At 43.1% G+C, this 21,104-nt stretch overlaps 1 protein-coding gene across 3 annotated transcripts in view; it reads right to left on the minus strand.

Annotated features, from left to right (window-relative positions):
- Nucleotides 1-21,104, minus strand: part of ATF6 (activating transcription factor 6) — an 81,812-nt gene that overhangs the window by 27,461 nt on the left and 33,247 nt on the right. The gene's annotated exons all lie outside the window — the stretch shown is intronic.

Raw genomic sequence — 21,104 nt, forward strand, 5'->3', positions numbered from 1 at the left:
CATACTCTACAAATTATAGATTTGATCCATGTGGGAACCCTGACTTTGCTCTTCCAAGACAGGTCCTACCTCACTTCTCACCAAGACTTTGTCAAGATGCCTAAAAAAAGCTCTGCTCTCTGTCAGAGATCCACCTCTGAAGAACTGAGGATAGTGTTTTTCAAACCAGTGACATTTGCTGCTTTAGAGGAATAAAAGCCTCAAGGAGACAGGATTAAAATACCAAAGAAAAACCTTAATGTGCTGTTGATTTGATCAACAACAAAAAAAAAGATTTGATCTTTCTCATTGCCTTGGAGACCAGCTATGTGCTAGAATATTGCAACTAACAGAGCAGAGTGGGCAAAGAGAGCACCTCACCAAGCCAAAGGGTATTTCAGAAGGTTTCTTACACTAAACACTGGAACTGAGCCTTTTTTCTTCTCTGTTTATAACTCAGAGGTCTCCCAGGGAACATACCTCAATCTCTTCCAGCTTGGATCTTCATGCTGTGATTCTAGGACTGCATTAAACCCACTGCTGATCCAGGCTGAAGTTGCAGCAGCTCTCCCAACCTGCCTCAGCTACCATTTTCCTTTAATGGCATTACTTTTGGGAGGGTTCAACAGACTAAAAGCTCAGCTATTAACTAGAAAAGCACATCTCAAGCTAAAACAGATAGAAAACAAGTGGGTTTTTTGACCATGAAAATATTGTGCATCAAATCCATGCAGTGTCTTTCAAATCTATTTTTTCCTGAACACATTCAGGGATTTTTAGGTCATTGAGAAGACAGACAGAGGAACACCTTCAGAGGCAGACTTTTGGCCATGCAGAGTGTAAAACAAAAATGTGCTTTCACAAGCTCAAGAAGCTTCAAGCATCTTCAGAGACTGCCCAGCAGAAACACTCTGAGGGGGTGGATATTTAAAACCCTGGGCTGACAGAGGCAGTGATCCAGCTTGCCTTTAACAAACCACAGATTTCACACTTCTAAAAAATTTCAAAATAATTGTTTCAGGCTCTCTGGCCATTGCCAGAGATGTGATGTGTCTGTCTTGATCTCCTATAGATGCCACTGAACTTACACAGTGCAGGACTGCAGTTTTTGGCTCACGACTCCTACATGAAGCTGAAATTTGATCCTCAAGGCAGCCAGGGCTGACCTTCAGCAGCTCTCTGGACACAAAAGGAGGCTGATCTGCAAAGAAAAGAACTTAACTGCAATGCACTCATGGCCTAGGGGCTGATTCTCCTGCATCTCAGCAGCTCCCACCACTGCCAAGCACAGAGCAGAGATTGGGTGTAAATGAAAATCAGGTCTTAAGCTGTTTCTGGTTTCCTCTGTCACTTCCAACACAACGTGCCTGAAAGTTTACAAATTTGTAGAGGAAATGGCTGCATAATTTCACTATTGAATTGGTCGGGTGATGGCAACCATATGGTGTCCTGAGAGGAAACCACCCTGGCTACAGCACTGGTCCATCTGAACAAGGCAGAAGCTCCTGCAGTGCTGCTGCAGACCCAGAGGACATGAAACAGAGGTGAGGGGACCCCTGAACTGCTACCCCATAAGTTCAGTCTGACCCTAAGACATCAAAAGGATAGGGATGGTTTTAAGGCAGAAAAAAGAAGAATTCAGTAAAACCTCTGTGCAAACTGTGACTCAGAGCCACAATACATTGTAAAGCTGCCTTGGTTTTAAAGTTGATGTGACTTTTCTGTCTTTCTTTTATTTTTTTTTTTGAAGATAGACTATAAATCAAGCAGTCATCATAGATCCTTACATCACTTCATCTGTGAGTATGGGAGTGAGTGAAAGACAGAATAATGACTGCAAGGAATCCAAAGAACATCAGCACGAAAAATTCACAAGGTCTCAGCCTCTCTTCACCAGCTCTTGACAACCCACCCCAGGAGACCCCAGTAGCTTTTCTCCTTTGGGTTTAACAAATAACCATTTAGCTTGGAAAGAGAACCAGTTCTGCATACATTAAACTTGAGGTTACCTAACATATGAAGACAGTTTGATTTTGCAGCACACTAAAAAGAGTTTAAGTGAGAATTCAACTCTCTACTCTTAATCATGGAATTTGTTTACTTTCCTAAGTTTTAAGCATGGGGGGCTGGGGTGCAAAGGAGGCCCCATAAACAAAAAGGTCCCGGAAATTATAGGACTAGAGCTCCTCTTTCTGTTTTTATTTTTGAGCCCATATTCCCACTGATGCTGTTCCAATCCCTGTGTTTCTGTGCACAGGTGGTTTTTACAGCACAGTAAGTTTACCTTGCACACAGTAACAAAGGAATGAGCTATGCTGTTTATTTAAGTGTTTTACCAGAAATAGTACAATCCTACAGTTAATGAAATGTCCTGATGTGTAAAAATCACACCTTTCTGACATTCCCAGCCTCATTTTTACAAGTAACACTTAGCTGCACTCTGGAACACTTTCTGGTCACTGTCCCTGCAGAAGAGGGAGCAGCTATCCAGTTTCATTCCCACTCAAGAGGCCTTTTAATGAGAAAAATCTTTAGTGCCTTTTATTGGCAACTCTGCTACCAGCAGAGGTGATACAGCTTTGTCTCTAAAAAGCCAAAAAGCTCATGGAGTCTACTAAGGACATGGAGACTTGGTGTGACCTGTGTGCTTCTCTGCAGCTCAAAAATGGAGACAGCAACGACAGTAAAACAAGAACTATTTTATGTCCTGTCTCCTTTTGGACTGAATTTATGTTACATTGCCTTAAAGACCAAAAGGAACCTTAAAAACAGAGGCTAAGTTTAGATTTTTAGATGGACTGCACATGTCTCAGGCTTAGACTTTTATTGAGATAATCCTTCAGTAGCCCTTGACTCCCAAAAGATCCAGGACACAACAGCAGTCACTCTGATTTTATTCTAGAACCACAAAACCCCCAAACCTCTGCAGGTGTAAAAGCACAGACACCCTTGCACAATGACTTGAGGCAAACAAAGCTTTCCTGCTGCTGAAGCTGTTCCTGATTTCCTCTTCCTGCCTGTCCTGGGGAAGGCATTCCTGCTGCTGCCCCAGAGCTGATGCTGTCCTCATCTGACTCCAAGAAAAGCAACTCCCATCTTGCTAAGATGAGAACAAGCAGTGTGTGCAGGTGTGACACCTTCCCCTACCTGTCTGTGGCAGCAAGTTCCACAATTCTGCTTTGTAGGAATCATTTCCTTTCCCTGCTTTGAGCCTGCATCCTCCTACCTTAGCTTGCTGGCATTTGTTTCATTTGGTATCCTACTCACTTTCCTCCAGGTAGAAGATGAAGGTGATAATTCAGAAATAAAAATGCAAGAGAAAATCATTACTCCATGAGGATCTGAGAAGACCAAACACAACAACTTTCTAACAAGCAGACTGTAACACAAAGGACAGATAGGCTAAAGGCAGCTGTACAAGCAGATGTCATAAAAAGGTGGAAAAATTAATATTCAGGTTTCCTATTTCCATTCTTTACAATCCCTTCATCCAACTTCCAAGGCCAATGAAGAAGAATTATACCTTAAGATAAGACTGAAAGATGCTGATAATTAAGTATCTATCAGTCAAACAGCAGAAACTACCCAATGAGAAGGAATCCTGTCTGATATCAGGAACTGGAACATAAGCACACTTCCAGAAGACAGAAACATTAATTTTCATCCTCCTGAAACCCTTCTCTTCATCCTGCTAACAAAGTGACACCAAATGATTGCCTCTCCCTGCAAATCCCCTGTTCTGGATGTTACAAAATGAGGCCCAGCAAAGTCAACCCAATTACAAGGGAGAAATGTTTCTATCATAAAAGTATTTTTTCCTCGAGTTTGGTCTTTTTTCCTTTAGAAAGTGAAGAAAAAGAAAGTCCACGTGAGCACAGAGGACACAGGACAGAGACTGGACAGAAATCCAGCAAATTAAACTTGTCTGCACAACTCCTTTGCAAGGCCCAAAAGTAAAGAACAATGCATGCATTTGCTATGATGTAATTTTGGCTTGGCAGCAGATTAAAAAAAAAATTCCTAAGGCCAAAGTAAGAGGATGTGAAGAAGAGAATTCTATGTTTAAGTAAACCATTTTGGTTAAAATTGTCAAGGAAGATTTTTAAGAACTGCAAAAAGCTTTGATAATGTAGGTGTTATTTGTGGAAATCAGTTGAATTTCAAGATAAACTTGAAAAGATGTGTGGATATGAATAGCTGACTCCATTCCATGCTTCTGTGAAGACAAAAAAAAAAATAAAAATCCCAGCTTGTACTGGTGGAAAAGTTTCTCCTATGATGTTTGATACGGATCAGACCCCTTCTAGATGCTCTCTCAAAACTTGCATCATAAAATTTCAAAAAGTTTACTCAGAATTATTTGACAATTATGTTCTGCTGTTTTCTGTCCTTCCCATAGGCTATATAAAGCACAGAAATGGAATTCATCTGCAACTCCCAGCCATGTCAATTATCTTTGTAGATTTGAAGTTTTAAGACTCCAAAGGAATTAATTGCTTCATTACTGCTACCCAGAGAAAGAAATCCCCTTCCTTCTCTAATTCACTGCAGCAGAACTCAGCTTTTGCACAGCATCTGCAGGCTATTAGTTTTGCAACACAAGCTGTAATTGCAAAAACATGTAATTTAGGTAGGCCATGTGAATAAGGTCCAGGCAAACCAAACAGGACAGAGAGCCAGATTCTTTGCTTCTCTGACAAAACGTTAACCCCAAGTTTCTATATTTGTTTGCAAGGCCCCAGGTTTTCTGCATAAGACAAATTTTCTATCCCCAGACTTACTGCCCAACTGGAGACTTGGGCCCAAACAAGCACACACAACACAAAAAGGTTATTAACACCTTTTTTTCACTTTTCTGCCTTTGCAGCCCTGCCACCTAAGGAGAGAACCAAGCCATGCATAAGAATGATGGGGTTTGATGGGCTTGCCTCTTGGATCCAGTATCATGAGACATCCTGGACTGGAAATCCTGATTTCTATCTGGATCAAATTCCCCATTAAACAGAAGCTGAATGGGTAAAAAGAAATTTATGTCAGGTTTTCTCCAAATGTAACACTGCAGTTTAAAATCCATTTGCTAATGAAGCTGGGCTCTGCTTTATCTTCCCAGCCCAAGTTTTAGGACATTTTCAGTCCACTTTGTGGTGAAACCTCCATCCTTAGAGATCCTCAGAGCCCACCTGTAATCTTCCTACTACTGTACCCCAGTAATCTCCCTTCACACAGGAGGATGGACCAGATGGCTCTTGTAAACACCATTTATAAGACCCATAAAGACCTTGTCTCAAATTTGCTCAGGAAATGAGCATCAACAAATCTTTCCTAATTGTGGAAGGTGAATCAGCTACATAGATGTATGCCAGGAGGACTGGAAAGTCTCTGTTAGAAATATTTGTTATCCTTCAACCTTCCTGAAAAAGCAACTGACCATGAGTTAAGCTTCTGGTGATCTCTTGCCCTTTCCATCCTTTACCCTCATTTGCCCTAAGTCCCAGAATCTGTCTCAGCCTCTTTGGGGTAATTCCTCTTCACTGAGATGGGGGTATCACCTTCTAGCATTGGCAAGAAAGGATGTTTTAGGTTGCAGACAGAAAGGTGTTTCAGAAATACAGCCCATACCTTCAGTAAATTGCTTTTGACCTGTTTTTACAATTTAGGTCTCATTTGCATTGCCAGGAGCCACTGGGTAATGCAGCTTTAGGAGCCTGGCTCTGAAAAACCTAAAGAAATGGGTGCTTTTCCTCTACTGATCTGTCAGTCTCTCTCTTCTGATTCCACTACAGAAGATGGTTCCCTCCTGCCTCCACTTTCTGTCTTCACAGAAATAGAGATGCAAATGCCACTGCTGAAATCACAGTGACATGAGAGAGAAAGAACCAGCAAACAGATAACAAGGAAAGAAAATCTCTTCCCAGTCAGCACTGAGATTTCATTTTTTCCCTGAATTCCCTCGATCTACCCAGAGCTCAGCAATGACTTCAGCTCAGCCTTGGGTGGGTCTCTGTACATCTTGGCAGCAGGGATAAAGTTCCAGATCAAAGGTGATCTGGCACACTTGGGCCAGGGCTGGTGCTCCAAATGTAAGCTGCCTTTTGGTTTTCTCTAAATGTCAGTTCAGTGGGTTAAATAAAAATTTGACAGCAGCTTTTTAATTGGTGCAAAGTGCATTACATTACAGATGCTTGTTGGAAAGATGTTTCTCATTCTGGGCATCCATATGGCTATGGATGCACCAACTATTCAGAGTTTCCTCTAATTAAAGATATTCAATATAATAATGTTTAAAAAATTGTCACCTCTGCTACTAATAACTTCAATTAAAAGAAGAGTGCATGAAGTTTCACTTTTTTGCCTGCTGGTTTGCTTAACTCATACTTGCCCCAGCCTGATGAGCTTCCTTCTCCTCACTTTTTTAGCTACATTTCACTTCTAAATCTCAGTTCTGAATCCACTTTTGTTGCCAAGCACCTGTTCCATTTGAGTTTCTAGTGTTGCTGAGGAAGACATGAATCAGTTCTAGAAACAGACTTCATTTTTAAAAAATTATCTATGAGCATGTAACATTTTGTTCCCTCAAAAAAAGAAATCCCAAGCCAAACCAAGAAAGCAACGTGGTAGAAAATGGTCTTAAAGGCATGAAAAAGTTACAGGATTAATTCATACTTTGTGGAAAAAAGGATCTTGGATGCCTGACACTGAGGACTCCTTCTTAATTCCCCAACCTGCCTCACAGAAGTGCACTTCAGACTGGCTGGGCACATCCCTATGGGTAGCTGAGCAATCTGAACCCCATGGCCAGGAGAAACAAGAGGGTTCCTCTGCCCTCTTTCAGCCCTGACACCTTTCCTGCCAACCTCTGGCATCTGTCTGACTCCTACAAACCCCCTGAAGTCTTCAGGCTGCTTTCCTGCCAACACAATCAAATGGCTCAAGGATGGAGCTGATAAGAACATGGCCAACCAAGGAAAAATTGAGAAGAACTCTCTGGTGTCAGTAAACTCATCAATTGTCTCACTGGTCTCTACCCTAAAAAAAATCCTGGAAGCTGCTAAGGAAGGGAATAAGCATCCAATTTCCACAGTATGAGAACACAGCATTATTTTTACTACAGTGCCCATACAAACCATCAAAACTTCCAGCAGTGTGACAGAGGCAAAGCACACTGCACTTCTCACAATCAAAACAGCAATTTCCTTACAAAAAGCCCTCTCTTGTGACAACAACAGCTTATTTAGATCCTGGTTTGAAGCCTGACTGGTAAACAGTGGTATAAACTGGTGCAGGAACATCTACACTTCTTGTCCATCTTGCAACTGGAATTATATTAGAAAGATCCCAGGCACCAGATTAAAGAGAGTGAAATGTCAGCTCAGGAAGATAAAAATACAGAGATATGCTTGCTTCCATCTTACTCAAAAGACACCCCATGCTATGGCTTTTAAACTGGGCCTGTCTCTCTTCCTAGAGAGCAATGTGCTTTATTTATATATATATATATATATATATGTGTGCTTTATTTATATATCTATATGTGCTTTATTTATATATATATATGTGGTTTATTTTTATATATATTTATGTACTTGCCAACTCTCAACCACATTTAAAACATAATGGCTTGAGCAACTAGAAATCTTTCATCTCCCCACTTAGGGTGAGATGAATATTTTACAGCTTTAGCTGTCTGACAGAGCTGCCTAAGCTCCCCTTAGAACCTACCAAAGGAGAGAGGCACCTGCAGAAGGAAAATCAGTCCATGCAATGATAGGTGTTTTGGATAGGTGGGAAAATCTGAGAGGGACTTCTCTGCCTTTCCTAAGGGCAGAAGAAGCCTTATGTGGTGCCTGAGAATCTGTGGTGTTTGGTAGTCCATAAAGCAGCAACAGCAGTCTGGGGAATGATTTCAGGGAGAGAGAAAAAAAAAAAAAAAGATTATGCAGAGATGCTAAGGAAGAAAACCAGAAATAATCAGAGGAACACTGCAAGTCAAGCCAAAATTGGGGACTGTGGCCCAAGCACTCCAAGTTTTGTCACCTTCTGATCTCACTATGTGGAGAGCATCAATTGCATGGGCACTGTTTAATCACCCAAGCCATGCTCCCATTTGAACTCTCTCCTCTTTTTCTCACTACTGGAGTGGGTTTAATTCCACACACCAAGATTTAACATCTTGGACTGGCGACAGCTTCTGCAAAATACCAGAGAGAGATTTAACACCCTGAAGGCACCAAGTCTGAATCCTCCAGCACAGCTGGAAGGCCACTCAGCTTCTCATTAGCCAATTTTAATGTACAGCTTATCTTTATTAGCCCAGCTGATCTGTGAAAATCCCTACTGAGGCCCTGAATCTGAGGGTGTACAGAAGAGCAAGAGCCTGAGGCTACCTCAGCTTGATGGATAAACTCCCTTTCATCTCCATCACCCCTCTTGCCCTCTCAACCTCTTCTGGCTCTGCAAAACAACCTCCCTGACCTGGGCAAAAGCAATGTGACCTCCCCAGCCTGCAGATCATTATCCTTTCTGCCTCTGATCATGCAGAAATCTGTGTGGAAGGACACCCAAAGCACTGCCAGCCCTACAGCAATGTCCTGGGCTGCTGCTGGGAGGCAAATGCAGGCAAGGAGCACAGCAACACATCTTTGGATGGGTCTGGTTCCATGTTGGGATTTCACCCAAGCCAAAGGAGCTGCAGCAAGGCTCTGTCAGGATGTTTTCAAAGAGAAAAAGCACAGCAAGGAGATCAAGGTGATTTGTAACAGAATGAGACAAAAGCTGCTCTACCTGAGGTACAGGGTTCTGGGGTTATTTTCCTTCCTTTAATCCAGCCCAGTCCTGTTCTTAGGCACCTATTTCTTATGAGAATTAACTTATTCTAGGTAACTTCTATAAGCAAACAGGTAAATTAAATCAACTGTTGAGAAGAAGGGCTGAAAGATTTGACCTCTGTGATGAGAAAGGACAGAGGATAAGAAAGGACAGTGATGGTTACAGCTGCCAGGAGAGCAGGGAATTAAAAGCTCATTATTTGAGAACACACAAGGCATCAGACTTCTCTCCCTGGCAGGTTCTGCAGCTGTATTTTCCAGTTTACAGACAAATGCAAGATAATGAGGCTGAAGCACACACCCACTTTTTGCATACATTTGGTATGTCCTGTTAACAAGGCACCATGCTGTGTGTAAAATCCCAGCCTGAGCAGCTCTACACTGACATGGAAATATTGTCACAACATTGCACCAGTTTACCTAGCTGGCTTTACACTCCTTTTTTAGCACCTGTAGTATCAACTCTGCATTTAGCTTGAGCCTGAAGAGTTCCTTTCTGCTTGTGTCAATGTACTTCTTCACACTTAATCTCCTGGAGCCACAACCAAGTGCTTTTGCCAAAATTTTACATCAAGAAAACTGCTGCATCTGTACTTTTCCTCCAAATGACAGCATCTTTATGCCCTGTTTCATTTTTGTGCATGCTTCTCTACGTTGGCACTTTGGAAACTGAGCTGGAGAAGTTAGGAAACCTCTTGCCTAGATTGTATGCAGCACCTTGGTTGCCTGTGGGAGAGTTACAGCTTCCAGCTGGTAGGAAATACCAAACAGATGGCTTAGGAAAAGCAAAGAAAAACCCTGAGTTTATTTCCTTGATGTTACAGAGAGACCCTTCTGGAGATGCTGGCCCCAGATTACCTGAGACAGCAGTTCCAGCCTTGTTTTCCAGCAGCCACCTGCCCAGTGATCACCTCCTGAGCTCCTGATCCTGATGGAAAACTCCAGATCCAAGTGCTTAGGACAGTTCCTAGAAAGGAGGAGAGCTCTACACTGGTTTCCTGGAAAGGAGATGAAACAAGGGCTTCCCAGATGCTAAGCAGTGACTCAACCTAGGAACCTCCAAACTGGCCAAGTCTTCAGGGAAGAAAACATCAACGTGGAACAGCCTGGGAATGTCCACTTCCAGAAAAACTCAGAGTGTTGTTTAATACACAAGGGAGTGGCTGGACTTATACCAAGGGAAAATCAACTATTTACCTTCCCTGCACAGAGCAAGACCTCAGCCTGAGCACAGTTTAGACTGTTTTCCTTCTACTGCAGATCTGAGATAGCTGGCACTTCAGACCTTGGTTTGATTAGTCATAAAATCAAGGAATAATAATAATAATAATCACTTATGCAAAGCAATGCTTAGTGGGGCTTTGTGAACCAAACTTCAGGGGCAGTGGTCCATGGGATTCATTTCTACCTTGGGCTCTCCTGGTTTGCTGTTTGAATTGATCAGATGCCCCCCTGCAGAGCTTTACCTCCTCTTGATGAGAAATAATTTCTAGTGCCAGAGTTATTCACATATTTTTAACATCTGCAATCAAAACACAGAGAGGATTTCCTGAGCAATAGTTTCTAGCATGAAAGATCTCTCAGCTAAGCCCAAGAGACTCCAAATTCTGAGTCACTGACCCAAAGCCAGAGAGCTTCCACCAACTCTGATGGCAAAACTGGAGTTTACCCATCAACATGGTGAAGGAGCAAGCCATACCAGGCAGGAAGCAAAACCATCCCATTCTCAGACTCATCTCTCTGCTTTTACTATCAGGAAAAAAAAAAAAAGTCCATCTTACTGGCAGCTGCATGGAAATATATTTTAAAAGAACTAAGTAGTGAGAAGCTGCTATGGATGCAGGGAGAAGGGTTTAGCCAACAGAGCAAGGAACCCAGCCCAGTACTGGGACAGAACACAGCGAAGAAAAAAAGACTGCATGCTGGGGAAAAGACCCCATGGTCTATCTTACCCTATATTTCTAGGGGAATAGGTGCTATTAGGAGATATAGGTGCTAAAGAGTCTCCTGGCATTTCTTACAAGTGAATTTTTGCAGCTAATACTCTGCCTTTCCATTGGCTGTCCTGGCAGACAGGCCACAAGCAGCCATCAATCCTAGAAGCAGAAAAACAAATGCTGTGTTTCACTCTCCAAGCCAGTTACAAATTTCAAAGCCAGCTTAAAGATAAGAATGCACAGTTAATTCTATCACAGTTCCTTGTTCCTAGGAGTGTAAGTGATTTAAAAATAAAACCTGGAAGCCACAGATGTTCTGTTTGGTCCAGTGGGAGGTGATGCTGATCTGTACACACTTGCAATAGCACCTGGGCTCTTACTTCATATAAATAAGCTTTGTGTGCTGTCCAGCTAAAAAGCTGGCAAAAAGATGAATTCAAACTGGAAGCAAATAAATTCATCTGACCAGAATTAACTCTAAAAGAATGTCTAAGATTTTAAATAATGCTCTTAAGCTTAGTACTGTAACAACATTCATTAAAGGGCAGGATTTCTATTGTGGACAGAAATCCTACTTCATGAAATGAAAACCAGCTAAGTTGTACACATTTTACTTCTCTAAAGACCCTGTCTAGGGCTGTCAGATCTAAACCCAAACTGAACAGAAAAAAATCAGTAGTCTGAAAGCTGGGAAAATGTCAAGTTTAACTAAGAAAACAAGCCCAAATATTTCAAACAGCTCCCTGCATATCATTTCAGGCAAATGACCTATCAGGAAGGTCATTTTTTTCATGCAGAAGTTCATTCCTATCAAACCCAACCCAAAACCTTCCTACCTACTCCAGTTCCAGAGCTGAAGGTATCATTTATGTCTTTATATAGTCAGGGCACAGTCAGCATCAATTCCATAATTAAATACTGCTAATTAAATACAGCTCATAAACAGCAGCCTATCATTCCCTTCTGGGAACTGGTCAGAATAATTTGACCCTAATTTTCTTCAATGAATACCATGCTATCACTAAAAGAAAATTCATTATTATCTTAAATTATTAAAGTACCATCCATACATTATTAAACCTGGATTATTTCCTGAAGAAATAATCTGAAGAAACTTCAGAGTTCAATTCAGAGGAGTTCAGAGCTGCATTTCCACTGACTGCTCTGAATGCACTTTACTTTTTTGGGGATAAACTTGTGCTCCTGCCCACTTTTCCTGTCAGCAATCCTCTGTTCTCAATAAGTGTGATACTGCTCTCACTTCCTTTACTGAGACAATTCCTACTTTATAATCACATCTTCCTCCCACACTTCCCAAGCTTATGTCCACACCAACTTCATAAGCACTGGGTCATTTGGGGAAGAACACCACGATGTCCCAGTATAGGTTGGGGGCTGACCTGCTGGAGAGCAGTGTAGGTGAAAGAGACCTGGGGGTCCTGGTAGACAAGAAGATGCCCATGAGCAATGTGCCCTTGTGGCCAAGAAGGCCAATGGCATCCTGGGGTGCATTAGAAAGGGTGTGGTTAGTAGGTCAAGAGAGGTTCTCCTCCCCCTCTATTCTGCATTGGTGAGGCCTCACCTGGAGTATTGTGTCCAGTTCTGGGCCCCTCAGTTCAAGAAGGACAGGGAAGTGCTTGAAAGAGTCCAGTGCAGAGCTACTGAGATGATTAAGGGAGTGGAACATCTCCCTTATGAGGAAAGGCTGAGGGAGCTGGGGCTCTTTAGTTTGGAGAAAAGGAGACTGAGGGGTGACCTCATCAATGTTTTCAAATATGTAAGGGGTGAGTGTCAGGGAGATGGAGTTAGGCTTTTCTCAGTGGTGACCAGTGATAGGACAAGGGGTAATGGGTGTAAATTGGAGCATAGGAGGTTCAAGTTGAATATCAGAAAAAATTTTTTTACTGTAAGGGTGACGGAGCCCTGGAACAGGCTGCCCAGGGGGGTTGTGGAGTCTCCTTCACTGGAGACATTCAAAACCCACCTGGACACGTTCCTAGGGGATGTACTCTAGGGGGCCCTGCTCTGGCAGGGGGGGTTGGACTAGATGATCTTTCCAGGTCCCTTCCAACCCCTAGGATTCTAGGATTCTATGATTCTTCTCCAGAGGCTTTCCAAAACCCAACAATCTTCCTCTGTTTCTTCCCCACAGCTCTGACAGGCATGCAGCACATTTTAAATAAATATAAACTATGACTGATCAAGTCTGTCTGCAACCAGTTTGGGTTTTAGAGATTTTTTTTTTTTTTTCTTCAGCATGTTTCATTTTTGCTGTAATTATCTACAGTGTATGTTGTCCTTCCAAATACTAGTTCAAAAATATCTAAGCATTAGTTAGATCTGGGACACATAAGGCTGAAAGTAGTTCAGTGACAGCATTAATATGATTCATAAAGTTTCAGACTCCACACAGAAGACAGATGAATAAGGACTGTAGAAAAAAAAAACCCCTCAAGATTATCTTTCCCTCCATGTCAGATACCTTGGAGTGACTTTTCTGTCTCAGTTTGTCCTCAACACCACATTCATTCTCAATTTTACTTGGAGAACAGCAGAGCAAATAGGGACCCAAGGAAATAAAAATCAGAGTGACTACAAATTTGCTTTCAAACCATCTTGGAGAGCTAGGAAGAGAACAAGACACTTTCAAAGGAAACAAACTCCCCCTTGATGAGCCAGGCATTACCTCCCTTGTCAGAAATACACTTTGCCTTCTTCTTCAGGTCCCTCACATCTTTTTTTTTGTGTGTGGCTGAGCCAAACAGCTGCTGCATATGAGAGGTTACAGAATTAGCTTTTACTTGCTGACTGCTCCTCTTTGGTTTCTGCTCACCCCACATCCAAGGTGTCCCATGGCCTGGCTCCTTTTTTTCCTACTTCCCTCCCATTGCTCTCTCCAGCACATGTGAAGCCCTTTGCTGCATCACTCCCAAAATGAGCATTTCCCAAAGGAACCAAACTTCAAGATGCTGCAGAGTAATAACAGCAGCAAGGAATAATGAAGCAATGAGAAGTTTTGCTGGAAAGAGTCATGCTGGAACATGAGCCAGCAGTGTGCCCAGGTGGCCAAGAAGGCCAATGGCATCCTGGGCTGGCTCAGGAACAGCGTGGCCAGCAGGTCCAGGGAAGGGATTCTGCCCCTGTGCTCAGCCCTGGGGAGGCCACAGCTTGAGTCCTGTGTCCAGTTCTGGGCCCCTCAGCTCAGGAAGGAGATTGAGGTGCTGGAGCAGGTCCAAAGGAGGCAACTGGGCTGGGGAAGGGACTGGAGCACAGATCCTATGAGGAGAGGCTGAGGGAGCTGGGGGTGTTGAGGCTGGAGAAGAGGAGGCTCAGGGGAGACCTCATCACTCTCTCCAACTCCCTGAAAGGAGGTTGGAGCCAGGGGGGGTTGGGCTCTTTTCCCAGGCAACTCTCAGCAAGACAAGAGGGCACAAGAGGTCTCAAGTTGTGCCAGGGGAGGTTTAGGTTGGACATGAGAAAGAATTTCTTTAGGGAGAGGGTGATCAGCCATTGGAATGGGCTGCCCAGGGAAGGGGTGGATTCTCCATCCCTGGAGATATTTCAAAAGAGCCTGGATGTGGCACTCAGTGCCATGGGCTGGGAACTGCAGTGGGAGTGGATCAAGGGTTGGACTTGATGAGCTCTGAGGTCCCTTCCAACCCAGCCCATTCTATGATTCTATGAACCCCCCCCCCTTGATGAGCCAGGCATTACCTCCCTTGTCAGAAATACACTTTGCCTTCTTCTTCAGGTCCCTCACATCTTTTTTTTGTGTGTGGCTGAGCCAAAAAGCTGCTGCTTAAGAGAGGTTACAGAATCAGCTTTTACTTGCTGACTGCTCCTCTTTGGTTTCTGCTCACCCCACATCCAAGGTGTCCCATGACCTGGCTCCTTTTTTTCCTACTTCCCTCCCATTGCTCTCTCCAGCACATGTGAAGTCCTTTGCTGCATCACTCCCAAAATGAGCATTTCCCAAAGGAACCAAACTTCAAGGTGTTGCAGAGTAATAACAGCAGCAAGGAATAATGAAGCAATGAGAAGTTTTGCTGGAAAGTATTATAAGGTGTTGATAGAAATGCTTTTAAAGAACTGCTGGGCTTGAGCTTCAAACCTATAAAAACCTTCTTTCAAAAAATCTGCATGTTAATTTGCAAACCCACAGGACTCCAACATAGAAACCAGCTACAGTGTCTTTAAACTCACATCATCCTGCTGCTTCTAAAAAAAAAAAGAAAAAATCAGAATAAGTTATTATTTACTTCCATAAAATGCAAAGTTAAGGTCAGACTTCCCCTGAGGAAGAGGAGCTTACAAAATCTTGCAAAAAACCTTCTTTTGAGCTTTCTGTTACTCAGACTTGGAGTTGTGCTGTCCTCATACACATGATTTTTGATAAGGCCATTTGTGCTCCATAGACCAACACACACTTTTGGACTGAATTTTAGATATTAAATTTCTCTCTGGGGGGTTTCAGACTAAGCTAAGATGCCACCAACATCTTTCTCAGCTGGGTATCCAGAAGACTACAGAGAATTTTTCACCCCACCAACTTCTAAACCCTTTGCCAGTCAGCTCTCCCTGCCTCCTATCTACCAGGAATATTCCATGGTAGGAAGGATGATTGTTCAAGAAAGACCAAAATAAAAGTGTGCTTCACTGTTTTCATAGGGACACCAGGGATTTGGAAGGAGAAAGATGTCTCTGACCTGGAGAGAATTCCCAGTTTTGCCAGATGAAAGGGAATTTGTAACCAAGAATGCAGTAAATCAGCCTTCATTTTCACAACACTTAGATGGAAACAAGAGCTTTTCATAATGGATTTTTCAAAATCTGGAAGTCAAATGCAGCCATCACTTGGGGGCTGGCTTGCTGAGATTCAGGGCATGCCAAAGCACAAACACAAACACTGTTTTCTTTCTCAAATTTTCCCAGGGAGGCAGAAGTTGGCCTCAGAGAGCAGGCAGGCTAAAGGCTGACCTCTGCTTTGAAAAGGACAAGCAATTTTATCATGGATACCATGCCCTGAGCCTCAGTTCTTTCAACACCAATTATTCTCAGCATCTGTATACAATATAGGACAAGATCTTAAAATCCCAAGATCCTGGGATAAAGTCATTTTTTCCCTCTGAATAAGTTAAGGTCAGACTTCCCCTGAGAAAGAGGAGCTTACAAAATCTTTCCAAAAATCTCCATGTTAACTTGCAGCAGTTGCAAACCCACAGGACTCCAGCATAGAAAACAGCTGAAGTGTCCTTAGAGCAGCAGGACTAGGGGAGTTTAACCAATGCATTTTATTTGAAAGACCAAATCATGTACCCCAGTCCATGGAAATCTACAAAATCAACAGCAGAAAACTTTGTGTTCAGTTAAAAACCACCCATTGTCAAGCACAACACCACAGGAAAAACCTGTGTGTTAGCAATGAATTTCTGGCTATGAAGCATCATCTGAAACTAAGTTATAAAGCAGTTTTGCTTGCAGAATGGTATTAGGAGTGCAGAGAATTGGAACCTGTCTCACCCAGGTTCTCTGAATAAATTCAAATTATTGCCAGAACTGTGTGTGCAGCACAGAAAACCACTCCTACACAGGCAAAACCAGACATTACAATCTTTTGCTGCCTGAAAGTAAAATATCATCCCAAATACAATTAACACAACACAGGCTTATTACCAACAAAAGGCAAACACAACCTGGGTATTTTTGTTCCTACCAGAGTGGTCACACAAAGAACAAAAGTTCTGATTTAAATTTGGCTTCATCACTTCAGTGAAAATTCGGTTGCAGAACCTTAAAGGAAAAATCCTTAAGAAACCTTAAGAAAAATCCTTAAATGCATATTGCAGATGTAGGTTTGTAGGATCAGAAATTCCCATCAGTAATAATAACTTTTCCTGAAGCTCTGGGGTTTAAGTCCATGGCACTGAAGCAAAAATTTACAAAGGGAAATTCTGGTCCTGTTAAAGTTGGTAAAGGCTTTGACATTGATTCCCACAGGGCCAGCACCACTCTCACTCTAACAAATAATAACCAGAATCACCTTCTAGTATTTATTTTTTTACTGCAAGTTATTTTATTTGTGCTACATTAAACATAACTGGCAAACTTGGCCAGCAGGAGACATTTGCCTTTGAAACAAATAAAGTACTGGGAGGAAATGTAGTAGCCTTCTAAGTTTCCCAAGCAAATCAGACCCTAAAAAAATGTCAGAGTCTTTAATAAACCTGCAAAGATGTTCAAAAGGTGAACTGACAGAACTGACAGGATGGGGAAAATCTACTGCTTCATCACTGCAAGCTGCTGGGACTCTGATGTTAAGCACACAGACTGGAATGATCAGGAGTTCCACTTGCAGCTCAGCCTGCAGTGGAATGGATTGGTTTTCTCCACAGATATTCTTAATTACCTTTCCAATCAAGCTACCTCCTCAAGTAATTGAACACACAACCTCAAGGTCTGAATACTCCAGATGTGAGGTCTGACAGGGAAATGGTTGGCTGAGAGGCTCCCAGGAGCCCTCCAACAGCACTGACAGAGCACCTTACAGCAACTATCTTGAATTTTGCAGCCCTGCCCCACAGGGTTTTAGAAGAGATGAAGCAGTTTTGGTGTCAGAGATGTTCAAAAGCAGAATCCAAAGGAGTTGGCAGAGCAACAGATGCTCAGTTCCATCCCTCAGACCAGGGAAAACGGGAAGGAAGGTTCAGTGCCAACTGGAGACTCCAAAGTGCTTCAGCAGAGCTCAAGCTTTTCAAGAAGCTTTTCAGAGCTCCCCTTTGCAAAGAAACACAGAGTACTCACTGCACAGACTCCTCAGCTCTGAGAATGATCCCAGAACAGCCCAACTTAGAGGCAGACTGCACAGACACAGCTTCTGAGGGCTGGAGCACTTGGGGACAGCAAAGAGTTCAAGTGTGAATTATATAGTACTGGGAATGCAGATTTTGTTACACTGTCAGGTTTCTGCAATGCTAGATGACCACTGAAAAGAATGGCTTCCTAAAAGAAGGAAGAAAATATAAAATTAACAAATTAACATCTCCAGAAATAAATGGTAATGAGCCCTGCTGACAAGGGATGTTGGCTGCTGGGGCCTGGCAGAGAGGGGAGACAAGACTGCTGCAGTTCAGGAACTCCTTACTCACTGTAATTTACATATTTCTTCTTGTTTAAATACAGCATTACAGATTCCCCTGGCAGCTGCAGAAAATTAATTTATCTAGACTCCCAGAGTGAAAGCCCAGCTTCTTGTATGGACTCAGTCAATCCAAACACTACTTTATTTCCCTTTCTCCTCCTCAAAAAAAAAAAAAGAAAAATCAAACTTAACTGTAAATATGCCAACATTCAAGCCTTCTAAGGCAAAGAAAGAAAACAAAGCTGATGAGATAATGAGAAATTCACTCTTACAGGTACCAAGCATCACCAGAATATGACACAGCAAATGAGAGCTTTGCTTTTGCATCTTCAGAAGTCCTGGCTGAGCCCCACTACAGGAGAGGCATGGGCAGCCCTAGCAGACTTCATTTTCTAGAAAACCCAAGGAACACAAGGCACAGCTTCTGAGATGTGCATGAGAACATGCAGAAAACACACAAAACCCATTTCAGCCCACACACCCAGGAGAGATGCTGAGTTATGTGACACAAGAAACAGAGCAGCAAGCATGTGGGAAGAGAATCCCAGAGACATCAGATGGAAGGAGGAATCTCTAGAGATCCATAGTCCTGCTTCCCACAACAGGACCAATACAAGAACCATTCACTCCTTGGGACTCACAACTGGATTATTCCTGTTCATTTGTGTATGGATGTTACCAGTTTATTAAGTACTTGGGCAAAAGACCAGAAAGGAGAACATCAAGTATGGGTTTGGTGATCAGGTAGTGAGGTGGGTCAGGAACTGGTTGAAAGGAAGGAGTCAGAGAGTTGTAGTCAATGGGGCAGAATCTGGTTGGAGGTGTGTGACCAGTGGAGTCCCTCAGGGGTCGGTACTGGGACCGGTGTTGTTCAATATCTTCATCAACGACTTGGATGAGGGTATAGAATGTACCCTCAGCAAGTTTGCTGATGACACTAAGCTGGGAGGAGTGGCTGACACACCAGAAGGCTGTGCTGCCATTCAGAGAGACTTAGACAGGCTGGAGAGTTGGGCAGGGAGAAACATGATGAAATTCAACAAGGGGAAGTGTAGAGTTTTGCATTTGGGGAAGAACAACACGATGTCCCAGTATAGGTTGGGGGCTGAGCTGCTGGAGAGCAGTGTAGGTGAAAGAGACCTGGGGGTCCTGGTAGACAAGAAGATGCCCATGAGCCAGCAATGTGCCCTTGTGGCCAAGAAGGCCAATGGCATCCTGGGGTGCATTAGAAAGGGTGTGGTTAGTAGGTCAAGAGAGGTTCTCCTCCCCCTCTATTCTGCATTGGTGAGGCCACACCTGGAGTATTGTGTCCAGTTCTGGGCCCCTCAGTTCAAGAAGGACAGGGAAGTGCTTGAAAGAGTCCAGCGCAGAGCTACTGAGATGATTAAGGGAGTGGAACATCTCCCTTATGAGGAAAGGCTGAGGGAGCTGGGTCTCTTTAGTTTGGAGAAAAGGAGACTGAGGGGTGACCTCATCAATGTTTTCAAATATGTAAGGGGTGAGTGTCAGGGAGATGGAGTTAGGCTTTTCTCAGTGGTGACCAGTGATAGGACAAGGGGTAATGGGTGTAAATTGGAGCATAGGAGGTTCAAGTTGAATATCAGAAAAAATTTTTTTACTGTAAGGGTGACAGAGCCCTGGAACAGGCTGCCCAGGGGGGTTGTGGAGTCTCCTTCACTGGAGACATTCAAACCCCACCTGGACACGTTCCTAGGGGATGTACTCTAGGGGGCCCTGCTCTGGCAGGGGGGGTTGGACTAGATGATCTTTCCAGGTCCCTTCCAACCCCTAGGATTCTAGGATTCTATGATTCTATGTCTTCTCACTTGGACAGGAGAACAAGCAACAAAGAAGTGAACTCTCCCACAGCCCTGGGAAGGAAATCAGTCCTCTCTCAGCTCCTTGTCATCAATGAAAAGGGAATTGTGGTCCACAGAAAAAAGTCAGCAGTCTTCAGGGGAAGGTGAAAGGGCTGGGGCCCTGCTGATGGCACCTCCAGGCTCTGCAGAGGACTCCTTTATTCTGCACTGACAAAAGAACCCAAGGAAGGAGCTTACAAGTGCCTCAGGGCAGAGCTTGTTACTACATCAGGTTTGCCCTGTTAAAATGAGGTAATGCAACCAATTGCCTTCGATTTCAGGACATTTCATTCATAAAAAAGAAACACCAACAGCTTTGCCCCAAGTAGACTTTATCAATGGTGCATTTGCACCTCTCCTTGCAACAGAGCAGAGCCAAGCTGTGGGGATCCAGGGCCACACTTGCTGTTCCCAAAATCAGCTCTGCAAGATGAGAAAGAGCTGACAACCCCCAGGTTATTGGTCCTCAAGTGTGAACTGGACCTGTGTACCATGATGTGCACTCAGGTGGATTAGAGCAACAGCCACCAGTGAAGAATGAGACCAACACTATCCTGCTCTTGGTTCTGAGTTTCCAGCAAAAAAACTTTATAATCAATTCTCCCCTCCCTTCTACTCATCACCAGGATATGTGGAGCCTGGTTCCAGCTCTATTTGTGTTGCTAGCTGAAAGAACAGCAGAACATGCCAAGTGTTTAATAACAAAATTCCAGCCTTGTGACACAACCCAGTAATCCCAAGACTGGAAACCAACCTCATATTTCTACTCAGCATAAAACACTCATCCTAACAGAAGCACCTCTGCCTGAAGCTTTTCTAAAGACAGGTATCTCACAAATTAAGAAAGATACTGCAGATGAGGTCAAATAGGGATGCATCACCTATGTACATATGGCATCTGCAGATGGGTAGAATTATGACAACACAAACTCTAAAACTAGTTGTAGTCCTCTGTGTGCTCATACACAGAACTGGTTGCAGCTGGATGAGCTGTTGTGGTGGTAACTACTGATCTCCCATTATCTTGGGATCTTTGTCAAGCCACTCTGGTGAGGAAACAAATTAAAGCTGCTGGATCCTAAAAAAAAAAATGTAGTTGGGAGTGAGCATGCACAGAATAATCTGTATTACAGCTGCAAAACAGGAGGCTTAGCTCTTCTGGTTAATGTAGGTCACCAAATGATAAAAGTGAATTTTTCCTGTGATTCCCTCTGTAACCCTCTTCCATAACAAAGCTCCTAATCTTATTCCTTTTATTCAAGTGCAAGTGACAGCTGAAAAAGTAGTGAAATAATTCAAAGGGTATGATTAGGGATCCTCAGAGTGTGGCTCAAGTCTGCTATGAAAAGAAAGGTGTTTTAACACA

Source organism: Heliangelus exortis, chromosome 8 (assembly GCF_036169615.1).
Source record: "Heliangelus exortis chromosome 8, bHelExo1.hap1, whole genome shotgun sequence".
Lineage (NCBI taxonomy): Eukaryota > Metazoa > Chordata > Aves > Apodiformes > Trochilidae > Heliangelus > Heliangelus exortis.